This window comes from Hippopotamus amphibius, chromosome 8 (genome assembly GCF_030028045.1).
Source record: "Hippopotamus amphibius kiboko isolate mHipAmp2 chromosome 8, mHipAmp2.hap2, whole genome shotgun sequence".
In the NCBI taxonomy this organism is placed as follows: domain Eukaryota; kingdom Metazoa; phylum Chordata; class Mammalia; order Artiodactyla; family Hippopotamidae; genus Hippopotamus; species Hippopotamus amphibius.
In genome coordinates this window covers 3050565-3058832 of record NC_080193.1, presented here as the reverse complement: position 1 = coordinate 3058832, position 8268 = coordinate 3050565, and the positions used below count along the sequence as shown (strand labels likewise).

Sequence of the window (8268 nt, the reverse complement as noted above, 5' to 3'; positions counted from 1 at the left end):
TATTAGTATTATTGCCTTCGTAATTGAATATTTACTACATGCCAGGCATTGTGCTAAGCATATACCATATGTCACCTCATTAATCATTATAATAACATTGTGAACTAGGTCTTATCCTCATTTTGCAGAGGAGAAAACCTGAGGCTCAGAATGGTGAAGTATTTTGCTCAAGATCATACTGCTAGCAAGTGACAGAGTTTGGACTCATGCTCAAGTCTCTTGGACTCCAAAACTCTGTTCAGTAAATTATTAATGAAAAAATTAATCGATGAATAAAAGACACCATATTGGGCCTGTGGGAAACATACAGACAAATCATATGTATTCTGTTTTCGAGAATGTTTATATCCTGTGAGGAGAGAAAACAGGTACATAAATACCTAAGGTTTAAGGTCCATGCATCACTGAGTCTTGAGGTGGCAGCAGTTGTTTCCATTGGGAATAGAGTATGGGGAGGCTTCTTGGGGTGAGAGGGCATTTGAGCCAAGCTGTGTAGGAATGTAGTTTGGACAGGTGGAAATGACAGGTGGGCAGTGGGTAGGACGGTCCTGCAAACTCAGTGGAGGAGGCAGCGTGGCCAAATGCAGAAGCAGAAGGGAGATACTGGGAACAGCAACCAGTTGATTTGGGCTAGCTTTAGGGTCTGTGGTGGGGGGTGGTCGAGGGGGATGGGACACTATTAGCAAGTTGGCATCAAATGGTGATGGGCCTTGAACACCATGTCAAGGCTTTGGGTTTTCTTTGGCAGGAAGGGGGAGCCCCTGACAATTTTCAGGTCAGACAGTGACCTGGGACATCACTCAGGATGGACTGAAGGAAGGGGAGACTTAGAGGAGGAAGACCCTAAGAGTCTTCAGCAGCAATCCAGGGAGAGATGATGGTCTGGGGGGCTGCCGAGGGAAGGGGTGAGGAAAACACTAGCAGAGGCATTTCAAAGGCTGACTGCATGTGTCCAGAAACTAGCTGAGGGGTGAAATGGGGCAAGCATCAAGGAGGCAGCGTGGACACCTGAGTTTTGGTGCTAGGTGAGCCACATGGTCTCACTGGGCCTCAGTGTCCCATTTGTGAAAGGCGGAGGAAGAGTCATGCCATCTCTAGTGGACTTTCCAGAGCTCACAGTCAAGCCATGGAATTTCCAGAGTTTTGAAGGAAGCTGAGCCAGTTGCAACCTAGGTGAGCAGATTTGGAAATGCAGACCAATTGTCTTCCTCGGGGTGGCGAGCTGGCTTTGGCAAGACTTCAGCTCTGGGCTCCTAGGTGAGGTAGCTGTGATGGCTTTGTGACATGTGTGTAATTAGGGAGCTGTGATAACAGAATTAAAAACTCTGCTCCCTTAAACATTTTTGCAGTGGGGGTGTGTTGGCATGACTGAGGTTATCACCTAAATTGTGCACCTTCTGAGAGGGAAGTATGTGATTTATTGGCCTATGAAAGCACCAGACTCATTATATGATAAGGCTCAAGGTATGGGCCTTGCTAAAGGTTGTAGAGAAAGAGCCAAGTGTCCTGAACTGAGCAGAACTCTCTGGAATCTCCCGTCTGTCCCTCCACCCACAGGCCATCAAGACTTTGGGCCCCATTCAGAAGCTAAGTCTGGCTCATTTGGAAATATGGGAAGAAGGGGTCAGTAGCAAGATGCCAGAGAGGATGAAGGGAGCCCGTGGGCTGAAGAAAAATGTCTGTTCAGGTCTTCTGCCCATTTTTTAATCAGGTTGTTTGTTTTTGTTGATGTTGAGTTGTATGAGCTGTTTATATATTTTGGATATTAATCCCTCATAGGTCATATCATTTGCAAATATTTTCTCCCATTCAGTAGGTTTCCTTTGCAGTGCAAAACCTATTAAGTTTAATTAGGTCCTATTTGCTTATTTTTGCTTTTATTTTCTTTGCTTAGGAGACAGATAGAAAAAATATATTGCTACAATGTATGTCAGAGTGTTCCTCTAAGAGTTCTATGGTTTCCAGTCTTACATTTAGGTCTTTAATCCATTTTGAGTTTAGTTTTGTATATGGTGTTAGAGAATGTTCTAATTTCATTCCTTTACATGTAGCTGTCCAGTTTTCCCGGCACCACTTATTAAAGAGACTGTCTTTTCTCCACTGTATATTCTTGCCTCCTTTGTCCTAGAGTAATTGACCATAAGTGTGTGGGTTTATTTCTGGGCTCTCTATTCTGTTCCATCAATCTATATGTCTGTTTTGGCCAGTACCATACTGTTTTGATTACTGTAGTTTTGTAGTATAGTCTGAAGTCAGGGAGGGTGATTCCTCCAGTTCTGTTCCTCTTTCTCAAAATTATTTTGGCTATTTGAGGTTTCTTGAGTTTCCATACAAATTTAAAAAAATTTTTTTCAACTTCTGTGAAAAATGCCATTGGTATTTTGATAGGATTGCATTGAATTTGTAGATTGCCTTGGGTAGTAGAATCATTTTAACAATATTAATTCTTTAAATCCAAGAACATGGTATATCTTACCATTTGTGTTGTATTCAATTTCTTTCATCAGTGTCTTATGGTTTTCCAAGCACAGGTGTTTTACCTCCTTAGGTAGGTTTATTCCTAAGTATTTTATTCTCTTTGATGTGATGGTAAATGGGATTGTTTCCTTAATTTCTCTTTCCGATAGTTCATTGTTACTGTATAGAAATGCAACAGATTTATGTATATTAATTTTGCATCCTGCAACTTTACCAATTCATTGATGAATTCTAGTAGTTTTCTGGTGGCATCTTTAAGATCTTCTATGTATTGTGTCATGTCATCTTCAAACAGTGACAGTTTTACTTTTTTCTTTCCAATTTGGATTCCTTTTATTTCTTTTTCTTGTCTGATTGATGTGGCTAACACTTCCAATCCTATGTTGAATAAAAGTGGTGAGAGTGGGCATTCTTGTCTTGTTCCTATTTTTAGAGGAAATGCTTTCAGCTTTTCACTATTGAGTATAATGTTCCTGCTTTAAATTCTTTTGGATATCTCAGAAGTGGAAATGATGGATCATATTGTAATTCTATTTTTAATTTTTTGAGGAACCACCATACTGTTTTCCATATTGGTTTCACTATTTTATAATATGACCAGCAGTGCACAAGGGTTCTAATTTCCTCACATCCTCACAATAATTTTTTAAATGATAGTTATTCTAATGGGTTTGAAGAGGTATCTCATTGTGGTTACAATTCACATTTCCCTAATGATTAGTGATGTTAGCATCTTTTCATATAATTATTAGAATTATTTTTAAAATTGGCCAGTCTGATACTGCCCATATTTCAGTTTGGTTTGGTTCAGTTTACTGCAATTTAATTTAACATTTTCACTCCCTTTCCTAGAGAGCTGTTGTTCTCATAAAACAAAGAACATCTGAAGACAACCCAGACACCCATTTGTAGGGGAGTGGTTCAATTAATTACTGCTCATACATACTATGGAATACTAGTGGCCATGAAAAAAATAAGGCAGTTATAAATATACGAGAAAGTTTTCCTCAATATGTTATGTGAAAAGTTTTTTTTTAATTATTTTTTTGGGGGTACACCAAGTTCAATCATCTGTTTTTTTACACATATCCCTGTATTTCCTCCCTTCCTTGACTCCCCCACCTCGAGGCCTCCACCACCCTCCCCACCCCAGTCCTCCAAGGCATCTTCCATCCTCGAGCTGGACTCCCTTATGTGAAAAGTTTTATAGGATTCCATATTCTAACAAATCCCCATAGTAACATTTAGATTGTTTCTAGTTTTTCACTCCAATGGGTAAATATTTTTGCTCACCTGTGTGAGTATTTCTACAGGATAGACACCTTGAAGTTGGAATTGCTGGGTCAGAGAATACACATTTAAAATTTTGATAGGTATTGCTAAAGTACTATAAAAATTTACGCTCCCACTAACAACGTATGAGTGTGCCCATTTTTCTCTTACCCTTGGCAGCACTGGATATTATTTGTCTTCTAGACATCTGACAATCTTTTTTTTAAAGTCGATACATTTTTATTTAAGGAATTTCACATGCTCTGATTCCTTCTACTGCCAATCACCTTAATTCCTCCAATGTTTGAGTCATAATCTTCAAGATAGCACTTAAAAAATTTTTTTAAATACTTTTATTTATTTATTTATTGGCTGTGTTGGGTCTTTGTTGCCGTGCGCGGGCTTTCTCTAGTTGTGGTGAGTTGGGGCTACTCTTCATTGCAATGTGCAGGCTTCTCAGTGCAGTGGCTTCTCTTATTTTGGAGCACTGGCTCTAGGTGGTGGGCTTCAGTAGTTTTGGCAGGTGGGCTCAATATTTGTGGCTCTGGGGCTCTAGAGCACAGGCTCAGTAGTTGTGGTGTACGGGCTTAGCTGCTCCACGGCATGTGGGATTTTCCCAGACCAGGGATCGAACCCGTGTCCCCTGCATTGGCGGGGGACATAACCACTGTACCGCCAGGGAAGCCCCAAGATAGCACTTTTTAAAAGAACTTTTGCTCAATCCACAGTTGCCATATCAGTCAATCCACAATTCTTTTAGTTGGCTTTCTTTGATCTCCAATTGAATATGAACATACTTCAAAAATTCCCCACCTGTAATCTTTGGGAACCACTTTCTTCAAGTATTTTACTTTAGGGCCATGTTTAGGGTCAAAGTAGATGGATTTGCCTGATTCTTAATTTTAGACAACCTCTAAACATGTGTAAGTTCAAATCATGTTCACTCCTAAGCTATCACACCCTAGAATAGCATAGGTTGTTGATATGCCAATACCTAAGATAAAAGAAGTTTGACTGTTAGGTCTTTCATAGTTTAGCAGCTCTGTCTTGTGGTTATTTCCCACAGATCTAACACATAATTTACTCACATAATTCTGTGAATAAAAAGAAAATCCACATACCTACTCTTTGAGGTGTTTCCAGCGATGTTGGCTTATAGAAAAAGCCCCATTGGGATAGACCTCAATGACACCTGACAATCTTGTAGGCGGAAAATTATCTCTTTTAATTTTTTTCTTTGATTAATAAATTCTTACATTTTCAATGGTGGCAAATGTCCTTGGGTGGAATAACGCTGAGAATTCTTTTATGAGAAACGACCCTTTGGATGAATTCATTAGAACCCTGGAGAGGGTTAACAGCTAGCTGAGAACAGGACATGAGGAGCCCAGAATTCACATGGGGAAGAGTGAAGAACTGGGATCTGGGGCTTAGCTTGAGGAAGTCAGGCTTGGAGCCCCCAGAGGGATCTGAGGGCAGCCTGGGCAGCAGGAGCAGGCCCTTGCCCGAGAGAGGAGGGAGGAGAGCAGAAGTACAGTGGGCAGGTGAGCACATGGAGCCAGGAGCCAGGGGTCCAGGGCCTTAGTCCCGATCCTGCCCCTGATTCGCTGTAGGTCTCACAAGTTCCTGTCCCTCTGAGCCACAGTGTGTCTGTCTGAGAAGTGAGAGGTGGACTCTATGCTCTTCAGGTCTTATGATGATAGAAATGCTTCCCGTACCTGGCACAGGTGGCTGAGGCTGCTGCTTCTCAGCCTCAGTTTTCTCTCCTGTAAAATGGAGGCAGTGTCCCCAGACTTACCTTGCTGAATTCAGGGGCTGTTGTGATGTGGTTGTGAGATGAGAGGTGAAAAAGTGCTCTGTGAACAGAAAAGAGCAATGCAAATATAAGGGCTTGTCTTTTCTCCTTTTTATTAGTTAATTTTATTAAGGTACAGAATATGCAGATTTAAAGTGTACAGTTTGGTGAGTTTTGATAGATGTAACCATCATCTCAATCGAGAAACAGAACATTGTCAGTGCCCCAGAAAGCTTTCTCATGCCCCTCTGTGGCCGATCACCCCTCTCCTGTCCCAGCAATTGTATTCTCTTTTCTGTCACCATAGAATAATAATTAGTTTTGCTTCTTCTAGAACTATGTACAAATGAAATAATACATTGTGTACTCTTTCATGTTTGCCCTCTTTCCCCAGTTCAATGTCTATGAGATTCATCCATGTTGCGCTGTGTAGTTTGTTCCTTTTTATTGATGAGTAGTATTCTACTGAATGGATATGCCACAATTTGTTTATTGATTTACCTGTTAATGGACATTTGGGTTGCATCTAGTTTCTGGCTATTATAGGTAAAACTGTTGTAAGCATTTGTGTCCAAGTCTTTTTTTGGACATATGTTGTTTTTGTCTGTTCTGGGCAGCTATAACAAAATACCACAGACTAGGTAGCTTATAAAAACAGAAATCTATTTCTCACAGTTCCAGAGGCCGGAAAGTCTAAGATCAAGGTGGCAGCATGGTCCAGTTTTGGTGAGTGCTCTCTTCCTGGTTCAGAGCTGGTGCCTGCTTACTGTGTCCTCACCTGGTAGAAGGAGCTACGCATCTCTCTGAGATCTCTTTTATAAGGGCATTCATCCCATTCATGAGTTGCTTTACCCTCCTGACCTAATCACCTCCCAAAGGCCCCATTACCTTTGGGGTTGGGACTCAACATATGAATTTTAGGGGGACACATTCAGACCACAGCATATGTTTTCATTTCTCTTGAGTAAATACTTACAAGTGGAATTGCAGGGTCACAGACTAGGTATAGGTTTAACTTCATAAACAATTGTAAGAGTTTGTTTGGAACAATGTTTTTGGAGAAGAAGGCAGAGCATTGGATTGGGAGCTCAGAGATCAGGCAACGACCTTGGACAAATCATCCTTCCTCTTTGAGTCTCAATTTCCACTATAGAATGAGGGGGTGGGTTGAATGCTCTTAACCCCTTTCAGCCTGTAGAGTCTATTATTTTTTAGGTTGTAGAAATTGAAAACCCAACGCATGCCTGATTCAGGCATTAAAATAATTGACCCTCAGGGCCACTCACCAGCAGCTCCTTGTGCCCAAGAAGGCACAAGCAGCCCCATATCAGGGCTATGTGTGTGTAATCACAAAGTTAATGACAGTTGTAATTTGAAGAGGCCTTTGCCCCAAAGAGCTCACCGGTCTTTCACATGAAACAATGACTTTGACTTGACTTTGGAGAATACCGAAGGAAGCTTTCACAAGGAGTGGAAGTGGGAAACAAGTGGGGAGTGACTCAGGATGAGTCAAAACAAGAGATTAAACTGGGACCTGTGATGATTGCTGGCTGGAGAGCAGAGCAAATGGGCTTTGTGTTGGCCCTCCATTAAAAATGAGGCCTTATGGTTGGATCTATGGCCTAAGCCCGTAAAAAAAATCTGTTTCCTTCTGCACTTTTTTCGAACACAGCCCTGAACAATTTCCTCTCATCCATCAACAACTTTAGTCTTAGCAAGGATCAATTCCTTGTTCTACCTACCTGTCAGAGCCAAATTAAAGCTGGAAGGTTAACAAGCAGGCCCTCTTTCAATCACAGAATTACTCAGAATACAAACAGAGATTGCAGGATTTTGCATTTTGAAACATCACCTTGGTTCTTTCTTTAAGTGTAGCCAATTTAGAAAAGGTGGTTCTTCATCTTGGACTTCTATTCTGTGCTTTCGGGTTGATATTTGTGTATACATCTATGTGGGTATATATTTTGGGGATGTTTATATGTGTTTGTACATATATGGTTTCATTTTTATACCTGTTCTATAATACTTTAATCAAAGTCAGCCTAACACATTAGGCTAAGCCCTAGGCTGTTGACTGTTGCCTCTTTGTCATTTAACATAATGAGAATGACGCTCTTTTCTCCTTGCTTCCTGGTGGGATTTCCCAAACTTGGAAAAACCCTATTGAAGAGCTTGCCTAAGTTCCTTAGAAAATCCCAGGGATCAGGGATGCTTGACTGTGGGTTAGGTTTTTCATTTTGCTCAGACAGAAGATCATTCTTTAGCTGAGTCTGTACCTTATTACTTTGTCTTAGCATCTTTGTTGTCTCAGCAAGGACAAACAAATCATCATTTGGAAAAGTGTGTGTGTGTGTGTGTGTGTGTGTGTGTGTGTATTAACAGTCATTTATAATGACTTAAATAATTGTTTGTGTGAATGAAGGATGAAGATAGTATGGGAGATCTTTCATGGCTTGGTGATGGCTATGACCATTAGAAAGCATGTGTAGGGCCTTCCCTAGTGGCGCAGTAAAGAATCTGCCTGCCAATGCAGGGGACACGGGTTCGAGCCCTGCTCTGGGAAGATTCTACACGCCACGGAGCAACTAAGCCCGTGCGCCGCAACTATTGAGCCTGTGCTCTAGAGCCTGTGAGCCACAACTGTTGAACCCATGTGCTGCAACTATTGAAGCCCATGTTCCACAACAAGAGAAGCCACTACAATGAGGAGCCCAAGCACCACA

General features: G+C 41.2%; 1 pseudogene; it reads right to left on the bottom strand.

Moving 5' to 3' along the window:
* Positions 1-4790: 4790 nt before the first annotated feature.
* On the bottom strand, positions 4791-4937 carry LOC130859734 (small nucleolar RNA SNORA18; annotated as a pseudogene).
* Positions 4938-8268: the final 3331 nt, after the last annotated feature.